The following is a 22474-nucleotide window of genomic DNA, read 5'->3' as shown; positions in this document are numbered from 1 at the left end:
TCGGGCAGTGGGCTGAGCCGAGCCGTGACAGATCCAGAAAGCATAGCCCTGTGCAGGGAAGAGTGGGAGGGGTCGCTTATCAGTTTGGCGGATGTGGAATAATAGCCTAAAGCCTTTTCAGGCGATTTTAAAAGGAGGCAGGGACTGTTTCATATTCAGGGGAAATGCTTTGTAAGGCTTTTAACGAGTGTCACTTGACAAGGGCCATTATTATTTACTTTCTAAGGAAGACGCAAATCAGGTGGTTTTAGAGCCTTTTCAGCAAAACACAGCTGCCTCGCTGATGAGACATTTGTAATATTAAAGAACATCCATCCCTGGGCAGGGAGAGAGTTGGCACACTCCCCACCATTGCTCACAGCTCTTAAACCGACTCGTCTGTAAAGGGAGATAGGAGGTGAGCTCTGACAGAAAGCTGACCAAGGAAATGACAGCAGACAGAGCTGCTGGCCAGGCAGAAAGATGGAGGAGATGGAAATTCTCTTAAGTGCTTCACGGAAATGATTGGCTTGGGATATATGACATGGGTCCTATGACCTATCTGCATACAAGCATTTCAAAAAACTCCAGTAAGCTTTATTCTTTACATCTACCAACACACACACACACACACACACACACACACACACACACACACACGAGATTAGGAGGATGCCATACTTCCTTGCACCAAACAGGTTGCTACTCCATTAATTAAGTGGCTGTATTATAAGCGGCAGTCCTGCTCTAAAAGAAATAAAGGGAAGATATCCTCAGGATGATTTCTAGAGAAGTCAGCTATCTCCTGAACCTCATTATAGGAGCTAATGCTCATCCTTGCTAAGCCAGATCTCACATAACCATTGGATTAATATTTTTAAAGACATCCCCTCAACTCTTATAGTTTCCCCAGCAATTCCGTCTTCAATTAGGGCTTATCATTAAGAGGGAGTCAATGGGGGAAGAAGAGAAGAATAAAAAAAGGAGAAATCAACTTATTTTTACTGGGTTCCCAAGAAAGTAGGTGTCACACTGATATATACCCCCAGGTAGTTTAAAATAATTACAACATTCAGGCTTTTTTAAACCACTTACAAGAGTCCCAGATTTAAAATCTTTCCCTTCTAAAAGAGGCCTTGGGGAAGGTAGGTAATACGCCCCTGGTTCGCTGTCTCTTTAACTTTAGCTTCTTGCCTCTGGATCTTTGTGTTTCTCTTTTAATCTCACTTCTTCATATTCTCTGAAATGTATACAAGAAAAGCAATAAAGGGCACTCACTCTCTTGTCATTACATCATCACGATGTTTGTTTCACTTCACTGGGCTGTGGCGGAGGGAGAATGTAGGCACCCGTGGGAGTCACAGGCACACTCATGTTTGCTATGGAAGTAACATGCACTTTCCACCAAGACCCTGCCCACACACACACAATGTGTGCGCTGTCATTTCACACCCCTTCCACGCACAGGGCATCAGTCATGCTCAGAACCACCTGAATGTCACAGTAGTCTTTACTCTGCCTAGCAACAATTGTCTTTCAAAAGAGAGAGAAAGTACTACACAGGACAAACCAATCCCCCAGTTAGTCAGGTTTTTTTAGAGACAAAAATGACCCTGTAGTTATGACTGGATAAGCAACTGTGTTTGAATGTGTGAGAGACTGTGCAACATCAGATGATCTAAACCAGGGGTCTTCAAACTACGGCCCGCGGGCCACATGCAGCCCCCAGGGGAGTCTGATCCGGCCCACCAGGTTTTTTGGGCAGTGAGCGCAGCCAAGGTGTTACAGTAGAAATTAGTAGTTCATATAGTCCGGCCCTCCAGCTCTCTGAGGGACCGTGATCTGGCCCCCACTTTAAAAAGTTTGAGGACCCCTGATCCCACCAATGACTGATGGACAGACTGGAAAACAGATAAATACCCATGTTTGGAAAAGGGTCATGGGATTTGCATGGAGTTTGCTAAAGGCTTTTGTTCAAAGAGTTTGTCCTACTTATTACCTTAATCTAAAGGACCCCCTCTTGTGGGAAAGGGGTCCCAGCACAGACGTGCCTGGTGTAACCCAGTTCCATCAACTACTAACTTTAACAGCCATCGGCATCAGAAAAGTTTCTTTCCAGGGGAAACCTTGCCCTTCAAATCGATGGCTTCACCTTTGAACGGCAGGCACTCTTTCTACTTACCCTTGACACAATTAGGTGTCATCACTCTGAAACCCTTTATTTTCATCAAAACTATCTTTAGATTAGTTTTTTTCGCATCATTTTCCCTAATTTTCTTCATAATTTTTACATCCTTGATATTGCTCTTAAATTATGGAACCTTATGACTAATTATGATGCAACATGATGTCTGACCATGCCTGAATTACAGCCTTGAACCTAACCTTCCGCTCCTTCTTTACCCACCCATCTGTGGCCCTTACCTTTAAGGAAATCATACTTCATTACTCACTCCCATTCATCTTGGTTCCCCATGACTCCTGTATCTTCCTCTATTTCTCAGTTTGCCCAATGCATTTGAATAGGTGTCTTACCTACTATGAGCCACTCTCCACTTGGCCTTATGAAATTTCCATCTGTTTATCCTAACCCCATGTCCAGTTTTCAAGTCCAGGTTGGACCCAGTGCTTAGTCCCCTTCAAAGTTCCCACCACCAACATCCCCAGTTTACTTGCATTTGGCCAGTTGAATGAGCATTTCTCTATCTCCTGGATGTGAACATACAAAAACATAGCAATTTAGGCTTCGCATACTGTAACTGACTACTACTTTGGGGGGGGGGGGGACACGGAATCCCTCCTTATTGCTACCAAACTGTGAACAGAAAATCGCAAGACAGTAGACTCACAGAAATGCCCTGAGCACACCCACAGGCATTCATCCTCCCTCGAAAAGTGTGAACACAGGGTACAGCATTATCTCGAGGCCCTGGGAAGGTCAAGTTCCTGAGCTTCGTTTTAAGGTTATAATCCCACACTCACAGGGAACTCAGAATGGGGGCGGCACCACTGGAGATCATTCAGAAACTCTGGACCTGCACTGGCTAACCCAAAAGCAATTTATATTTTCAGTTTAAACAGGAAACAGGAGCAATGATTGGAACTCCTCTTACTACTCAGTATTGCAGCGCATTTACTTCCTTATGTGGTAGGTTGGGTGGGAATTGTAAGGTTGTTGATTGGGGTCCTGGCCCAGGAAAATGGGCGCCAGTTACCAACAGGATGGGCACATGCTCCTGCATGCTCACATACCGGTTAGCCCAGCCTTCATAACAGACCTGTAGGTGACTAAGGCCTTGGGACTGACAGGGTTCAAACTCAACTAACCAAAAGAGATAATATTTTTTAAATCATGTCATACTCACAAAAAGAATGAATGAAGTGTGAATCCCTGGATAAAATTATTTTAAGGATGAAATTACATGCATGAATTAAGGGTAGATAATCCCTTGCCATTTAATTAAACAGATCTTCAATTCTTCTCATCAAGATAATACTGAAGGACAATGGATGCCTTTTGGGTTTTTAATTTGTTAATATTGCACTTTATAGTACTTCACAAGAGACAATTGTCTTAATTAAAGCCATAAAATACCAATAATGCATATATTCAGGGCTTCTGAATATAGTCAGTTAATAAGCAGTCCATGAGTGATTCCTGTTTTGTATAGTTTGTTGTAAATTGGAGTCCTATTTTTTATTGCATAACATTATTGTCCAAGACAACTCTAATCTACATAAGTTTCAGATGTGTACTTTAACAAAACTCTGAAGATCAAAGAAAGTATTCATTTCACAAAAGCATTCTTTATTTTCAAAATAGCTTGTTACACAGATCCTTTAAGTAGCAAGTTCTGATACTGTATTGAAAAATCTTCCTTTTTTAAAATTATAAATGTACTACTTTTCAGGAATCCATTTGTTATGTAAAGCAAGGTTCATCCACCTGGAGAGTGAAATGGATAATTAGCAAGTATATTCCTGGGAAATTCCAAGTTTGTTCCCGTGTTTATACAAATATAGGATGGGTCTAAGAAGTTCCCTTATAAAAATGGCAAAGAGAGATACATACCTTATCAATAATTTCTTAATCTTAAAACCTTCCATGGGAGGGCATAGAGAACTGCACACTTCAGGATGCATTAGGTTTTTCTCTCCTTTCTTCTAAAATACACAATTTCTGGCCTAGTGTGATAGACTTGCATGTACACACAGGGGTCCCCACAACTAAAAAGGTATTTCACATTACCATGACTGTGTATATAATTTGAAAGTGAAAAGAATGACTAAAAGCCAAAGAATAGCTTAGAAATATTCACCACAACCGGGTAACTAAATTACTGATATAGAATAAGTATGTATATTAAAATGGACGACTCCTTTGATTCTCTGCATAAATGGCCATTTTCCCTGAAGAAAGAATGTCTGGACCCAGTGCTGGTGATGCTCCTGTTAGGACTGTGTTGTGGTCTGAAGGGTTTCTCCAAAGAAACTCTCCCATCTGGAAGAGGGAGCCTCTGTCAGCATACTGCCTTGCTGAACCCTGCACACAAGTCCATACGTGCCCTGCAGCTAGCCTGGATGTTTCTAGCTCCAGTTTTAGTGTGGCTCAGTGGTTGAGTGTTGACCTATGAATCAGGAGGTCACGGTTTCCCAGTGTGGGCGTGCAGGAGGCAGCCGATCAATGATTGTCTCTCATCATTGATGTTTCTCTCTCTCCTTCTCCCTTCCAATCTGAAATCAATAAGAATATTTAAAAAAAAAAAAAACTCTTTCCAACTCCATGCAATCTGTGTTCTCAAAGAGCCATCAAAAATAATTGCAAAAGCTACTTTCCTGCCATCATGAAGTTGCTGCTAGCCCTAAAGAAAGCTAAATTTTACATCTGTTCCTTTCATATTTTTAAAACAGATATGTCAACACTGACCCCAACATAGATATTTGCCCTCGATCGTGTAAACTGTTTTTTGGACAGGTGACATTAAAAATCTCAGAATGCCATTTTTGTAAAGGATCTTTTTAGGGATAGATGTCATCTGATGCTTCCCTTGCTTGCCTTCATTTTCAAGAAGCATTTGAGCACCTATCTTTATCCCTACGGGAATCCACTTGATGTACTTCCAAATTATTTTTGTCATTGTGTGTTTTATTATGAACCGTTTCACAGGACGAAGAGTTGTATAGAGATTCTGCGTCTGTTGATTCTTGTGAATATGTCTGTACATAGACTGAGCACTGTATTTATTTGTACATAGGCTGTTTGGGATAATGTGTTTCTGTCACATGGTCTTCACTCTGACAAAGGGTGTTTCTTCACTGTGTTCATGTTACACTTTCCACACTCTTGTGCTTCTACTACTGGTAATCAACATAGAATATCACTCTATGTAACTAAGTCTCCTCCGTGTGAAATATAACAGTAATAAAATTGACTCCAAAAAATGTTGTGTGTTTTTTTTTAGTTTTTTGTTATTGTTGTTTTTTTAGTAATCCTTGCCTTCAGCTAATCAGAACTCCCATGAACTCAAGATATTGACACACAGTTATGGATGCTTCACTGTGAGAAATTAAAGGAACAAAAGGGCAAACAGGGATCACCGTTAGTTATAACCACCATTTATTCCCTGCATGCTTACTCAAGTCATTTGAGCTTTTAAATGTCTGAGGGAACCTTCTGCACTAAAAGGACTTCTCTAACAATTGGATTTTAATTCATTAAATATATTGAAATTGTAAGTTCAAAAGCCTAGTGTTCCCTAAGCCTTTAAGTTCATTTTAGAAGTCTTATTATAAATCTAATACTTTCATGCAAAAAATAAGAATTCACAGTCACTTCTTTGATTATATTCAACTCACTAATAGTTTAAAATATTAAATTCTAAATAACCCAATTTATGAATTACATTTTCCCAGGCACTTCTTACATTTTACACATTTAACATAACTAATTCTCTCAACCACTCCAAAAGCCTGGCAGACAAACCAAAAAACAAAATCTTCCTATGCACTTAACCAATTCCTATTAATCTGGTAAACAAATAAAATATAATAAACCAGGTTACCTTAAGTGATATTTAAGTATCATTTATAAACTTAATAAAACTCACTATGCCTTTAAAACTAATGCTATGAGTCTAATATAAATGTCAAATTGTAATTAGATTATCCAATAAGCCAGATTTATTTCAAACACCTTAAACTGTAAATACAACATATCCCAATGATTATAAAACATACCTGAACCACATCAAAGTATTCATACTATAATTTGATTAACTTCTTTATCTCTATCTTTCCTCTAATGTCTTCCTCAGCTTTGAAAAGTCACTCAACTAATGAGCAGATTTACCGTCTCTGACAGGATAAGATAATGGAGTCCAAGTTGCAATATCATTATTTATCATTTAAAGAATCAACAGCAGCCCTGGCCGGCTTGGCTCAGTGGATAGAGCGTCAGCCTGCGGACTGAGGGGTCCCAGGCACATGCTTGAGTTTCGGGCTCAATCCCTAGTGGGGGGTGTGCAGGAGGCAGCCAGTCAATGATTCTCTCTCATCATTGATGTTTCTATCTCTCTCTCCTTCTCTCTTCCTCTCTGAAATCAATAAAGAAATAATTTAAAAAAGAAAAAAGAATCAACAGCAGAACATGGCATGTGGTCCCTACACACTACCAAAATGAGACTACTGGAGCTAAAGAAGTCACATAGCCCTCATGCTTTACATCAGATCTATCTCCTGCCCATGTCTTTTAGCTGGAGTCTTTTGCAATCCAATGGGCATCATGACAGTTACTATTTTTTTATTGACATGTCTTTCAAAGTGTTGTCTCCTTGTATGCGTAGGTGAATTCTGAAGCCCCGTTGGGTTACAGCCAGTAGTTGTATACCACCAGAGTATGCAACTAATCTCTTCAGGGCTTGATTGTATTCTTCATCCTGTTTATCGTTTTCTTGTCTATTCTTACCACAGTTCCAAACATTTTACTAATGCTAAGTGTTTTATTTAAGATCATTTTATTTAATCTTCACAAAAACTCACAGGTTGGGTATCATTCTTAGTTTCCATTTTACAGATAGGAATACAAGGCTCGAAGTGGTTAAGTGACATGCCTGATGTTATGCAGTAAGTGTCAGAATTTTAAATTAAGCCTGAGCCTTTCTGTTAACCAAATTTGCAGACAGCAACAATCGGTCACAGCACCATTCATTTTCCTGTACTTTTTCAGCCTCTCATATTCCAGGCAGCCACTACTGATCAGTCCCACGGGGATGCAAGAAAAACCTGATAAATGAGGAAACTGAGGAATAATTAGGCAGTGCAACTTTTCTGAGGTCACACTAAGCAGTTGAACCTGATATTGGGGCCTGGTTTTTGTTTTGGGTATAGTCTTTGCTGCAATAGCCAAAATGCATCTGGGGGGTTTCCCACGTTACCATGGGTGTTGTGCATATCCAGCCCTGATGCCGAAGGTCATGACGCCCAAGGTCATGGGGTTGAGGGTTTACCACTAGCGAACTGCGATAAACCTTCTCATTTAAAAGACTTAAATTGGGTCATTAGTTACATTATAACCAGACAGTGAATAATTAGCTTCTAATTAGTGAGAAGGGTGTAGAAAAAAAAAAAGAGAGAGAGAGAGAGAGAGAGAGAGAGAGAGAGAGAGAGAGAGAGAGAGGACTTTGCTGCTAGGATTTAGTAATAGAATTTTCAGTAAATAATAACCATCACCTCGGGGGCAAAAACAAGTAGAGTTATGTCCAAATTTGATCCCAAGCAGTGGGAAGGCCGGCATACTATCTGCTGCCAGGAGCTAATGACCCGAGACCTCGAAATAGAATCAGGCCAGGCAAGGTTGTAAACATTCACGCTTTCCTGTCCCCTCTGAGTTCCCTCAAATCTGCAATCAATTTCAGCAGCAATCCACCAGATAGGGGAAAAGAGAAGACAAAATGTTTTCCACCAGGAAAGTCGTGCTGTTGGTTCTCAGTGGCCTGACCCAGGGAGAGCTTTTAGGAGAGCCTGGAAGGAGGGGGAAGACCCTGTCGCCAGTGTCCCCAAATTCCCAGTTCATCCGGACCATTGCCTGGAATTCCAACCTAGGGCTCCAGCTCAGTGATTCTCAACCAAGAGGCTGCATGGGAAGGGCTTTTTCAAACCACACCTCTAGGTGCCCTCTAACCTCTCAGAGTGTGCTCTCCCGGATGGGAGCCCAAAACCAAGGGAGTGCACGTAACCTGCAGAAAAAAGAGTGAGGATCTTACTATGGCTGGTGTGGCTCAGTGATTAGTGTGTTGGACCACTGACCAAAGGGTCTCAGGTTCAATTCCCAGTCAAGGGCACATACCTGGATTGCAGGTTCAATTCCTGGCCCTGTGTGGGAGGCAACCAATGGATGTACCTCTTTCACATCTCCCTCTCTCTCCCTCTCTCTCTCTCTCTCTCTCTCTCTCTCTCTCTCTCTCTCTCTCTCTCTCTCTCCGCCCCTCCCCCCCCCCTTCTACTGTCTCTAAAATCAATGAAGGGAGAAATATCATTGAGTGAGAATTAACAAAAAACAACAAAAGATTGAGAATCCTGTTTGGCCAAGGCCCTGATCTCCATGAGAATCACAACTGGCTCTAGGAGGAGCCCGTGGCTGTTAGTTTCTCCAGATGCCCAGGAGAGGCCCTTGTGTGTATTCAGCGCTAGGTGCTCGGACTTGCCCTGTGCCAGGCACAGGCATCGGCAGGGCCCACGGAGAGCAAGCTCAGCCTGGTTCCCAAAGGCTCGGGGGTCTGAGAGGACCCGGGTGTGACAAAGGCAGGCCTTGAGCTGGAATAAGCAGCCTAGAGGGTGGTTCAGCAGCCAGGCTGCCTGGGCTTGAGTCCCCCTTAGGAACTGGGTGGCCTAAACCTCTCTGTGTCTGACTTTCTGGAACCGCAGGAGAGCCGCTTCATGTGGTTAAGTCGGTTAATGTGATTTGGACACACACACACATCCTGCCCCAGCACAATGCCTACCGTATAATCAGCAATACACCCCCGTTTGACAAATACAAACTGTAAATAGATATTCCCAGGCCATCGGAGCCTAGAGCCAGGCCTGACTAACCCCGTCTGAGGGTTTAGGGCAGTGTTTCCCAACTTTCCCTCATGATGAAAATCACCTGGTGGAGTTGTTAAAACACAGATTCCTGAACCCCAACTAAGAAGTGCTAAACTATATAGAATTTTGGGGAACATATAGGTAAAATTGTATACTTAACTAGTGCTCTAACACAGATGTTATATACAGAGCACTAAGTTAGGTATGCAATTTTACCTATATGTTCTCAAAAATTCTAGTTTAGCACTTCTTAGTTGGGATTCAGGAATCTGTGTTTTAACAACTCCACCAGGTGATTCTCATCATGAGAGAAGGTTGGGAAACACTGGTTTAGGGAAAGCATCAGACAAAAGACAGCCCCTGAGCTGGGGTTGAAGGATGCCAAGTCTAACAGGGAACACCTGTACCAAGGGACCCATGAAAACAATGCTCAGGGTTGGGTTGCTGGCAGGGTAGGGTCTGCGGGAAGTGGATGAGAGGACTGATAGAAGCTGTCAGGGTGGGCAGTACCAGATTGGGGGGGGGGGGGGGGAGAGCGGGAGAGTGGCTTGCCCCATCCCCAAGCATCCTGGATCCTCTCAGGGCCCTGAAGGCTCTTCGCCAGCATGTGGCATGGTCCCCCTGGGGCTTGAGAAAGCCTGTGCACATCCTGAAGAGGAATAATGCCTTGGGTGTATCTCCCCAGGAGGGTGGGGAGAGGAGAAACCGGGTCGGTGTGATTGACAGGGGAAGAGGCTGGGCCGAGCCTCGGCCTCAGGTGCAGGTGTGTGGCTTTACAGGCCGCAGACAGGAGCCGCCACTCAGCAAAGGATTCCCGCTCCCTTTGCTGCGAGGCCTGCTAAACGGTGGCCGGACCCGGAACCCGCAATGCCTCCGAGGTACGCCCGTGTGCGGTTCTGTTTCTCTGGGATGTACATGCTCGTGGTGCACGATGACCTTGAAAGGGCGTCCGGGAGAAAGCTCTTGGGTTTTATCAGTGGTCTGCGCCTCCCTGTGAACCGGGGAACGTTTTGGTGGGACTGAAGGGGGAGGGTGCTTGAGGGGGTGGGGGGGCCAGGAGAGTAAAATTAAGGAGAGAAAAGGCAGTGGGGGGTTGGGTGTCGGCGCCAGAGCCCCCCCCTCCCCCCTCCCCCCTCCTGCAGGCTCCCCCAGGACTGCCTGCGCCCAGGCTAGCTCCTGGGTGGTGTGTTTTCTGAGGTGAGCTGCTGTCTGAGGTTTGGGCCTAAGATGTGCCAACCTTGTGTCCTAGCCTCAAGGGCAAAAGCGTGCACGCCAGGACCTTGGCAGTGGGCAGCAGCAGGTCCAAACTGCATGGGCTCCTGGGACCCCAGCAGTGACCTCCAAGGGTTCAGTGGGGAGTTGGGCCTCTGTGAGCTCCAGGAGCAAGCTCGTCAGGAGTCCCTGATGATTGGCAGCTGCTGCCTGTTTCACAGACGATAAATGGAAGGACTTGTGTGCGAGACACCATTAGGGAGTGAGCATGCGCAGGAGAGAAGGCGCTAGGGAAACCCTCCTCAGAAAAACTGGGACTTCCAGAAACGTGCGGGCCAAAACGCAGCGTTTTCTCAAAGGGGGGAGTGTTCTTGCTGAACAGCAGAAGGCACAGGGCAGGTCAATGACTGAGCCTTCCTTCCACAGGCGGGAGAGTATGATTCTGAGCTGCTCTGTGAGGGGCTAAAGGGGCCCTTCCTGCATCCGCCTCCTGTTTCTGCCTGGAGGAGGGGGCTGGGGGAGAGGGTGGTTTTCAAGCTGCCCGCCTAGACACCTCTGGCTTCTCTGAGCTTTATCTAACCCTCCCTCCTCCAGTCCTTTATTCTCTTTGCCTGTTGGGGTCGGGGGCAGGGGTTTATCATCTGTCAGCTGCTTTGACACCTGCCATAGTTTGGCAGGAGTAATGATGAGAGGCTGACTCCGATTCTTTCTGGGAAGAAGCATTTGGGGGACAAGGAAGCAAGAGAAGAAATGTGGGCTCGGAGCCGGCGAGGGGGGCAGCAGGCACAGGCCTGCAGTCACTGAGCTCGCTGAGCCTGCAGGTGCCCAGGCTGTGCTGGGGTGGGAGGGGAACCCCGTCCCCACACCTCCCTGCAGACAGGGCTCTGGCCAACACCTCTGCTGCTGCTGCTGCTGCTGCTGCCAGGCCTCCTGCCTGGGCATCAGCTGTCAGGGCACAGGGGCGCTTTGAGAATACCTCTTCTAGGGGTGGCTGCCAAAAAGAAGGGCAAGGTGGCAGGGAGGGAGGGAGGAGCGAGGCCAGACTGCCTGCCACCTCAGACACTTCCAGTGCAGCCAGGAGGCTCTCAGTGCTGCTGTCCTCTGTGGAGAGACCCACAGGCTAGGAAGATGGGCTGCCTCCGTTTCCCTCAGGAAACCGGAAGTGACAAAAAGGGGAAGCAGAGTCGGGGGGCAGCCCCAGGGGCAGAGGCCAAGTTGCCTTGAAGCAAACTGATGGACTGCGGGTTCTCAGTGGTTCTCGCCTAAGAAGGAGCAGTGCGGCCGCCCTCGGGGGAATAGGCAAATGTGGGCAGGAGGTTTGTGGGTTGTTGCCTGGCTCTGGAGCAGCACCTGGCATTTAATGGGCAAGGCCCAGCCATGCCAAAGCTCCTTCAGAGTTCAGGAAAGTCCGGCACATTAAAGACCACTCCTCTCCCATGAAGAACACTGGGAGTTTGCCTCTGCTGCCCCTCAGGCCAATGTTCCCCAACACAGGGCCTCCTGGACTCCCACATGCATGTCCCAAGCTGAGAAACAACATCACATGTGACATGTTGCCAGCCCTGGAAGTCGTTTGGGGATCATGTACTGTAAATACTAGTGCAAAAGCAGGCGCTGGAATCGCATGCTGCAGCTGGGTTTGAGGCATTCCAGAACAGTTGTTTATTCATCTTTTGTAATTTTGAGAATGAAGTCACAATTATTTCTGTGTTGTAAGGAACACTCACACCCTCAAGACCACACCCATGGTCTGCCTCTGTGTGGCCCAAGGATACAGACGATGTAACCTTTGCTGGTGAAGGTGCCCCAGCTCCACAACTCAAGTGCACGTTCTCAGGAACTCGGGGAGGGAGGGGGATAGGGGAAAAAGAGGAGGTGAAGGGAGGGGCAACGATGTTTACCAGGCCCTCCGGGTGATTCTGAAGCTCATTAAATGTGGGAACCTCTGAGCTATAACGTTCACTTGAAGATTAGGTCTCTTATTTCAATAATAAATGTCGCTGGTTGTTAAGGCAGTGACTTGTTGAAGGCCTTGACGGAAAGCATAGAGGACTGAGGCATAAGGCAGTGTGTGCAGGAGAACCCGAGCCTGTCCCTGCCCCAGAAGTCCCCTCCGCAGGACTGGGCAGGCAGAATCTCAGGCCATCACAGACTCCACTAGCCAGCCACCGAGGGAAGCATGGTTCTCCTCCCCCTGTCAGACTCAAAGCTCAGACCACGTCCCCACGAATGCAGGTGATCCAGGCGGAAGGAGAAATGGGTTGTGTTGGCAGAAGGAGCAGGAGGAAGGGGGATAGTGCTGGCTGAGCACTGATGCCAGGCACTCCCAGGAGACCTCTTTCCATCCTCACAGCTCCCGGTCAGGCAGGGAGTGCTACCCCATCCACAGAAGTGAAACAGCCCTTCAGGAAGCCCAATGACTCGCCTAAAGTCATCAGCTCTCAGGAGCAATGAGATTTAAACCCAGGCTCACAAACTCGGCACTTCCTCTAAGTTCTCCTGAGCCACGTCAGCACTGTCTGAAAGAACTGTTGGTGTTGATGGAAGTGGCCTTCATCAGGAGACACCAGCCACATGTGGCTATTTGGCACTTACATTGTGGATGGTGCGACCGGGGAAGTAAACCTTTTATTTCTTTATTTAAAACTAGAGGCCCAGTGCATAAAAATTCAAACACTAGAAGGGGGTGGGGGGTGTCCCTCAGCCCAGCCTACCCCCTCTCACAGTCCGAGAGCCCTCATGGGAGGGAGGTGACCCAGTGATCAGGGGAAGATGATGCCTCATCACACCTCTGCTGCTGCCACTGCCGGCAGCACAAGCCTTGGCTGGCCCCGGTTATCTGAGCCTCAGGCAGCCCTGGACGGCTGGGCAACTGCCATCCAAGGCTTGTCAGTGCCTCGAACTGGCTCTGGGTGGCTGGGGAGCTGAGGGGACTGGGGGACTCCAGAGGCAGGTGCCCCAACAGGGCTGAGGTGATAGGGCACTGCCATCTTGTGGCTGTGGGCGCTGCCATCTTTGAGGGTGTGGCAGTCAATTAGCATATCCCTTCTTTATTAGATAGGATTGTGGTTAGTGGCTGACCTATTGTACAGTGGAGGATCATACAGTTTTGTCCAAAGACACCATGAGAGTGGAAGTGTTCATGCAATATAATCTTTAGAGGGGAAAAAAACACAAGAGCATTGGTGCGGCCAGCAGTCATTATTACTCATTCATCTTTTCCTAATGGAAATGGTGACAGATTCTTCACAGTGTCTGACTTTAGGAAATACAATGAATCCACAGACTCCGTTAGTCAGAGTTAAAGAGGCCTGCCTGCTGCACATGTTGGCAGCCAGCAGAGCCAGGGATGGCAGCTGGGAGGTGCCATGTGCCCCAGCTAATGGATTGAATGAGGACAGTAAATGCAAATGGGACCGTTTCAGCAGCTAATCTTCCCTTCGCTTGACAGACTCCAGAGACACCCTGTCTTGTTTCTCCTAATAACTGTTCTTCCAAATGCTAAGAGGACATAGTCAAACGGCTGCACCATGGAGTTTGACCCTTGCAATGACGTTAGCAGGGATGACAGTGATATAGTCGTTACTTAGGGCTGGGCACAGCAGTCTTCCAAGATGTCAGAGTAGCCAGCCTTATGCAAGAAAAGATTAGAGGGCATGTCGCCTGGTTAGCATAGCTGGCATCTGTCACTTGGCCATTTAGTGCCCACGGAGATGGGAATCCCAGCCCAAGGGGCTGTTTCATAGATTCTATATAGAACAGATGAAAGACCCCCTGGTTAAGGGACCAATGGAATAAGACTTTTACTTCTCTTAGCAAATAAGATCCACTCTAGGATTCTACGCCAGATCTTATCATTTGCCTTTTCAAGTAAGATTCCGGGTCCTTCTGAGGAAAGACGAAAACCCACAACAGCTGAGGTGGAGAAAAGCCTTCTCTGTGTACTCTGCTCAACCAGGGCCTCAGGCAGAACCCTAAGCCAGCAGGCAGGCGGAGAAGCAGATAATGACCATGGGACTAGGGGGTCTGAGATGAGCCCCAATGCAGCAGGGAGGATTGGAAGAAATTCTCAAAGTCGGGTATCAGGCAGTGGAGAGCAATGTAAAAGGATGAAGGAAATAATGTCAGGCTCTCCTTGTCCTCAGATGTGTGTGGATCTACAGCCCTTAGAGGAGCTCGGACAATAGCACCACATCCCATCCACAGGTCACAGCTGCAATGGCTGCCCCTGGCAGCAGCTTGGATTTTTTGAGAGGCCTTTTGGTCCTTGGTTAATCAGTTTCTGCTTGTATTTATTTTACTTCTTTCAGTTGCTGCTTTTTATATCTCAGGTTCTCCATACGTGTAGTTCCCATGAGACAATTAGGTTGGCAGAGTTGGCTCTTTCTGATAAGGAAAGGTGGTGGGTGAAGGTCTGATTCCTCTTCAAATGCTTTGTTTGTGGAACTGAAGCTTCTTTCTAAGATACAGGCAGTGACCCTCAAAGGCTGATCCTGACCACCTATGGGAGAATTACCCAGGAGAATTAGTAAATGAGAGGTAGAGGGCAGAGTAAACGAATTTCACTTTTAATTGGTTTCACGTCATTCATTTTAACTAGATGATTTTCTGCCTCGAGTTGAAGAAACAAATGCGTGTATGTGTGCAGATGTCCGGTGTGCTTCAGCAAAGCACAGTTTGAACACTGATGACATAGGATATATTATTGATTTTAGAGAAAGAGGGAGAGGGAGGAGATCAGTTGCCTTTTGTATACTCCTCGAACAGGGATCAAACCTGCAACCTAGGTATGTGCCCTGATCAGGAATCAAACCCACAACCTTTGGGTGTATGGAACGATGCTCCATACAATCAACTGAGCCACCTGGTTGGTGACATATTTTAAAGGCAGACATGTGATTAAATAATCAACTATGTGATGTGACCAAGAGCTCAGTGGTTGTGATACTTTTGCATTACTCTAACTGCCTTACGGATGAAAAAGTAGACATATACAATGTCAGCATCACACCAGACATGCAACTCACTAAAGTATTTTAATTGGAGTTCCTAGATTTTTGTGCTGTAAAATATAAAAATGTTATTAAGAAATAAAGAGAGACAGAGGGAGGAAGAAAGAGAGAGGTAGGGGGTAACGCCTTTATTTAATATGCTTTTATTGATTTTTTTTTTTTTTAGAAAGGGGAAGGGAGAGGGAGAGAAAGAGAAAAACATTGATCAGCTTCCTCCTGCATGTCCCTACTGAGGATAGAGCCCACAATCCAAGGACCAGGAATCAAACCAGCTACTTCTTGGTGCATGAGATGATGCTCAACCACTTTGAGCTCAGCCAGATGATGCTCAAAGAGTGATACCTTTTGCAGAGCACTTATTACATGCTTCTCTCTCTTTGACCAGACTATGAACTCCTACAGGGCACTGAGCTAGTCTATTTGCAAGTATCAGCCACTGTTATTTTTCTGCTTGTTTCCGGGTCTCTGGCCTTGTGACTTGATTTAACCAATTAAGTAGCTAGGGAGACATTGTGTCCATTCAGAGCCTAATCCTCCAGAAGCCTGGCAGCTTCCCCTCATTCATTCTCTTGAATTGGCCTAGCCACCCATGAGTAAGTCCAGGCCAGCCCCCTGAAGGATGAGAGAGCAGGTAGAGAAGAGATGAACGACCCCTTCTAGACCAGCCAGCTCAATGACCCAACAGCTGACTGCAGATACTAAGTTCAGCCAAGACCAGAAGAGCTGGCCAGCTGAACCCAGCCCAGACTGTTGGCCCGGAGCCGTGGTCAGCAAACTGTGGCTCGCAAGCCACATGCAGCACTTGGGCCCCTTGAGTGCGGCTCTTCCACAAAATACCACGGCCTGGGTGAGTCTATTTTGAAGAAGTGGTGTTAGAAGAAGTTTAAGTTTTAAAAAAAAAAAAAACTTGGCTCTCAAAAGAAATTTCAATCATTGTACTGTTGATATTTGGCTCTGTTGACTAATGAATTTGCTGACCACTGGCCCAGAGCATTGTAAACTAGTCCATAGGTTTTGTTTTAAAGCCACCGAGTTGGCATGGTATGTAGCCAGAGCTGATTGATCCAAGGAGGGTGGTGTTGAGTTTTATTCATTTATATATCTTCCACACCCAGCACAGCACCATGTGGCACTCAATAAGGAAATGTCGGATAAGTAAATGAACAAATGAACAAGTGAAGGTGACTGGGCGATGATTAGCCTTTCGGTTTCTCACTCTTCCGAGGACCGTGGGATAAAACATCATTCTTCCTTGAGCTCTAAAACTAGGAACCTTTCAGCACTCTGCCTTTCTGACCGCAGAGAAGGCCCTAAGTAACAGGAGAGGGTGGGTACCTCCCTCTCTGAAGTCTGAGGCACATGCCTGTAATTCTCTAAAGAACTCAAACCGTTAAGTAATTGCTTTCTGAAACTGTGTTCTCTGAAATCCACTCCTTTAACCTCTCTGCAGAACAGCCCAGAAAGGCAGGCCCCCTGTGGTGTGTTCCCTTCTGCAGAATTGGGACATCATGGGGGGGCTGTGAGAAACAGAGTGAGGTGTCTGAATGTGCCTGCCTGCCACCGCCAGACTCTGGCGGTCACCAACCCACTGTTTACAATAGAGCTAAGCCCATACTTCAAGGGTTGAGATTCCAGGCTCCAGCTAGCACCCAGGCAGGTGGCATATGGGCATCAAGATCCATGAAGAAACCCCAAAGCAATCTTAAAGGATGAAAACATAACCGTCAGAAATGTCTTCACTGCGTATTTGCTCCTATACTGACTGTTCATGAACTGTTGCTATGAAAAAGGGTGGAATTCATGTCATATAACCACTCAGTGTGACAGCAGGCTATTGTTTGCTAATTGATGATTCAACCTAATTCTTATATCACTTGTCTGTGTTTGCACTGTTTGTGAAATCATCACTCACTTAGATGTTAGACCTTTGTTTGGATGGAATCCTTCACTTCTATGTTAGCATTTACTGATAGGATTCTCTTACTAGTATCATTGACCTGTAACAAAGTAGTACATGTCTCAAAAAAAAAAAAAAAAAAATGAAGACACAGAAAAGACAACTAATCTGGATCTTCTTGGAAGAGCTTGATGATGCGCAGTTCAGGACCTCTTGGGCCTTCCTGGGAAGAGAATGGTATGGCCAGGCCTTGAGTATCACCACACAGACACACATGTACATGGTCCATGCTCCCTTCTGAGACCTCTAGTCTTACAGCAGCCTGGAGGGACACTGGGTAACCAGAGACCCATTCTGCAAAGAGCATGTGCTTCAGGAGCAGATCAAGACTCAAACCTGATGTTGACTCTATAAATTACACTTTTAGGAATCTAGACCAGACAAACAAAGGAGGATGTTCAAGGATATTCACTGCAGCCCTGGCAGTTGTGTCTCCGTTGGTTGGAGTGTCCTCCTGTACTCCGAAGGTGGCGGGTTCAATTCCCAGTCAGGGCACATATGGGAAGCAATTGATCAGTGTTTCTCACATCAATGTTTCTCTCCCTCTCCCTCTCTCTCTCCCTCTCTCCTTCTTTCCCTCCTTTCCTCTTGCTCATCAATAAGAACATATCCCTAGGTGAGGATTAAAAAGAATTTTTTTAAAAGGATGTTCACTGCAGCATTATTTATAACAAAAACTAGAAACAACCTAAGTTGCCACTGGTAGGGAATGTGGTTGACTAAAATGTAGACATTGAAAGGAATGGAGCATTTCTGGTTGTGCTGCTATGGGAAAAGCTCTGAGCTATATTATTATGCAAAAAGAATGAAGTGTGGGATAGTGTGCATACTGGACTCCCATCTGTGTATATGCACACACAAAATAGTATCAAGATACACAAGAAACTCAAAGATATTTATACATGGAGAATAGGACTAGATAACCCTTCCTCCAGGTCTCACCATTCCAAGTAGAGGGCTCTGAGCTGTCCGGAGGAACAATGGGTAGGAATCCTCCAAGGAAACGTTCTCTCCCTGGAAGGGGTCCTGGGGAGCAGCTCCTTGGGGTCAGGGCACAACCGAACAGGCAAGCAAGACAAAGGAAGAAGCCAGCCTGCGCCTGAGCAGTCTCCGCCAGGTGAGGGAGGCCTCAGGGAGAGCAGAGAGTTGCCCAGCCCGTCTGAGGAGAGAAGACCTTGAGAACTCATCACTACCCACTGCAGGGTGCTGGAGGAATCCAGAAACCAACAGGACACTGGCCAGCTTCTCCCTCAGAGGGCACAAGTGCAGGCTGCCAGCGAGTGCTGGGCACCCATCTGCTCTCAGGTTCCGTGTCCAGAAATCCATCCTCTAAGGCAAGCCAGGTGGGACAGGAGAGGGCGAGTGTGGGAAGGGCGTCCTAAGCACAGGGAGGAGTGTGCAGAGGGCACAGAGGCCCAGCAGGGCCTGGGAGGATGGCAAAGAGTTTGGAACGGATGGGCTTCCCAGCATGTGGGCGCCGGTGCTGGCAGGTCCCGGGCATGAGGGGGACGGGCGGGGCCAGACTGACCTAAAGAACTTAAATTTCATCTTGAAGGTGATATGAAATCTTTTACTTTCCAATGGGGAGGAAGAATTTCTCACAGAGCCTAGTAAATGCTGAGTCATTGCTGGATGAATGAATTACAGGGGAAATTAACCTGGGTCCTAGACTTTTAAGCAACCTATTAGACTGCTGAAGCCTTCGATTTTAGCAGGCTATTACATTTGGGGGCTTCTCGCTCAATTTTTAATTATAGTAATAAAAGCAGCTACCATGCCTTGAGTGTTTATAGCAAGTCGGATCTCACTGGCTCTCAAATGTGGCTACACACTGGGTTTACCTAGGGCCATGGTCGGCAAACTGCGGCTCGAGAGCCACATGTTGTTCTTTGGCCCCTTGAGTGTGGCTCTTCCACAAAATACCATGGCCTGGGTGAGTCTATTTTGAAGATGTGGCATTAGAAGAAGTTTAAGTTTTTAAAAATTGGCTCTCAAAAGAAATTTCCATCGTTGTACTGTTGATATTTGGCTCTGTTGACTGATGAGTTTGCCGACTATTGACCTAGGGAGGTTTTAAAAATGTTGATTGCCGAAACTTGTTTGGCTCAGTGGATAGAGCGTCAGCCTGCGGACTGAGGGGCCCCAGGTTCGATTCAGGTCAAGGGCATGTACCTTGGTTGCGGGCACATCCCCAGTGCGGGGTGTGCAGGAAGCAGCTAATCAAAGATTCTATCTCATCGATGTTTCTAACTCTCTATCCCTCTCTCTTCCTCTCTGTAAAAAAATCAATACAGTATATATTTTTTTAAATGTTGATTGATGGCTTCCACAATGAGGAATCCTGATTCGATGGACCTGGGATGTTTGAACCTCTTCCAGCAATTCTAATATGCAGCCAAGTTTGAGACCCAAGGCCCTACCTCATTTCATTGTCACAGCATCTCCTGGCCATAGACTCTGTCATCAGCCCCGCTGTACAAAACTGTTGTGCAAATACCCCTGTTGGAACATTGGGTGAGCTGTGCATTTGTGAAAGAGAGAGATGGGGGATGGGGGAGGCCTGTTTATGAGTCTAGGTAGGGATTATCAACTGTCAGACTTGCATAAATCTTAGGATAAGACTTATGCAGTCTTAACACAGAGGCAGGACCAGGCTGTTGTGTCTACCCAGAGCTAGAGGCCCAAGGTCAGGTGATGGGCCTCCATTCCTGCACCGGGAAAAGTGAGCGATGAAGGGGGAGATGGTGGCAGTTCTGCTGAGGAAGGTACAGGAGTGACAGAAGAACGAAAACACATTCTGCATGGCGAGGCTTCTTTTAGCCACAGTGTCTGGTTTCAAAAGCAGGGGACGGGGAGGAGGGAAGTAGGAAAGACAAGTTTTTCATGACTTTTCCTCCTCAAATTTGTTGCGCTGATGTGATCAGAAAGATACATATTACTTCCTTAGGTGGGGTGTCTGTAGGTGGGGACAGCATTAAACAGTGCGTCCAATCACCATAGTGGATGTGGCCAGTCAGGGGACACCGGGGTGTGGTACCACATTTGGTATCATATGACCAGAGGATAAAGAGCTGCTGGGGCACAGGCCGTTTGGAGGGATGACTGTGCCCTGGGGAGGAGATACAGCTTCCATGTGAGCCCCTGAGTGGCGCCCCAGAATAAGGAGTGAAGAAGTGTGCTGTCTTTACCCAAAGCTGCAATGAGAAACTTAAGTGGGTAGAACACCGTCGCTGAAACTAGAGTTTGGCTCAAATGGCAAAACTGGCACCCTCTCTCTCAGAGAACACTTCTGGGGAAACTCTTAAGGTCAGCGAGGGCTGAGGGATCTTGGGTCTTATGAGCCATTGACAGAGAGCAATTCTGAGCCCCTCATGTGACTGTCCAGCCTGTCCACTAGCTCCGTCCACTGAAAAAGTTAGAAACAATGACCAAGCCACCAGCTGTGATCATCCCTAGTTAGGTCTTGAAATGCAACATCTCACTAAAATAAATAATCCACAGAGAGAGAAGAAAGGCGGGGCTTCTTCCAGTACTGGCTGAACCCAGGTCCAGGTCGGAAATGTACCCGATGACCCTGGAACCTGTCCTACTGGATCACAAGGGAACTACCAATTTCTAGGGTCATGTCAAAAGCATTCAAGAACGCACTTAAAGAGACAGATGCTGGCCAAAAATGGAACAATTTGAGTACAAGAGATAATAATCACAAGGGTTTGAAATCCATCAAATATGTTGAAATTCATGAGTTCATAATTACATATTTGGTCCTTTTTGGAGGATGACAGGGAACCAATTTTATAATCTTGAAAAGCATTAACTAAAGGGGGGGAATCAAAAAGGTACCCTGCTTCCCTATATGATCCTTATCACTGAATAATCAATAATAGATGAAGGGAATTTTCTCTTTATAAAAGTACTCCAACTTGCCGAAACCGGTTTGGCTCAGTGGTAGAGCATCGGTCTGCGGACTGAAAGGTCCCGGGTTCGATTCCGGTTAAGGGCATGTATGTTGGTTGCGGGTACATCCCCGGTGGGGGGTGTGCAGGAGATGGCTGGTCGATGTTTCTCTCTCATCGATGTTTCTGGTTCTCTATCTCTCTCCCTTCCTCTCTGTAAGAAAAATCAATTAAAAATAAATAAAAAATAAAAAAAATAAAAAAGTACTCCAACTGCCCTCGCCAATTTGGCTCAGTGGATAGAGCATCAGCCAGCAGGGTTCAATTCTGGTCAAGGGCACGTACCTTAGTTGCAGGCTCCTCCCTTGGTCAGGGCTTGTGCAGGAGGCAACCAATCAGTGTGTTTCTCTCACATCAATATTTCTCTGTCTTTCCCTCTCTCTTCCACACTCTCTAAAAATCAATTGAAAAATATCCTCGGGTGAAGATTTAAAAAAATACATTTTAAAAATAAAAATAAATAAAAGCACTCCATCTATTAAATGAAAAAGGGGTGACAGAATTAGAACACCACTGATTTGCAAGCCCCAGTAAATTACTAGGGATAGGCATTAAGTAAGCATCAGCGGCTGCCAGCATCACTTACATCATAAGAAGAGAGACGACCAGACATTATGTGTCTCCTGAAGTCTTGCCAAGGAAATCGAACCTGAGTCCACGCCAGTTTCTAGGTCCAGCTATCAATCTGCAGAGCATGGTGAACTATTGAGGACTATGCAGTCAGCAAATCACACTGCAGGCACTTCCACAGGCCACACCGACCAGCTTCTCCCACAGACAGGGTAAAAGGAAAATAGACAGAGGGGTGGGGAAACCTATAAGATAAACATTGAAAGAGACAGACTTAAAAGACACATCAAAGCCTTGTAGATGTCCAGGACGAAACCTGGTGTTTATAATGCACATTTGGATAAAAAGTAAAAACGTGCTGAAACCGGTTTGGCTCAGTGGATAGAGTGTCGGCCTGCGGACTGAAAGGTTCCAGGTTCAATTCCAATCAAGGGCAGGTTCCTTGGTTATGAGCACATCCCCAGTAGGTGGTGCGCAGGAGGCAGCTGATCCATGTTTCTGACTCTCTGTCCCTCTCTCTTCCTCTCTGTAAAAAAATCAATAAAATATATTTTTTTAAAGTAAAAACGTTATAAAAATGGGATATAGATTACTTGTTGGGGGAGAAAGGAAGGGAACTGTGTTTGGAATGGGGGACATAGATGGGCTTCTCAGATGGTGATGAAGGTTATTTCTTGACCTAGTGGTGGTTACATAGCTGTTTG

At 46.1% G+C, this 22474-nt stretch overlaps 1 long non-coding RNA gene across 1 annotated transcript; it reads right to left on the bottom strand.

Moving 5' to 3' along the window:
• Window positions 1-1259: 1259 nt before the first annotated feature.
• LOC311629726 lies at window positions 1260-5560 on the bottom strand. The gene is made up of 2 exons (XR_014796248.1): window positions 1863-5560; window positions 1260-1677 (listed from the first exon to the last, which is right to left on the bottom strand). It is a non-coding gene; the product is annotated as an uncharacterized lncRNA (long non-coding RNA).
• Between the last annotated feature and the right edge of the window lie 16914 nt (window positions 5561-22474).

Source organism: Pipistrellus hanaki (assembly GCF_964339955.1).
Source record: "Pipistrellus hanaki genome assembly, chromosome: 11".
In the NCBI taxonomy this organism is placed as follows: domain Eukaryota; kingdom Metazoa; phylum Chordata; class Mammalia; order Chiroptera; family Vespertilionidae; genus Pipistrellus; species Pipistrellus hanaki.
Note: the sequence above shows the minus strand (reverse complement) of the source record. Positions and strands in the feature narration are given on the sequence as shown.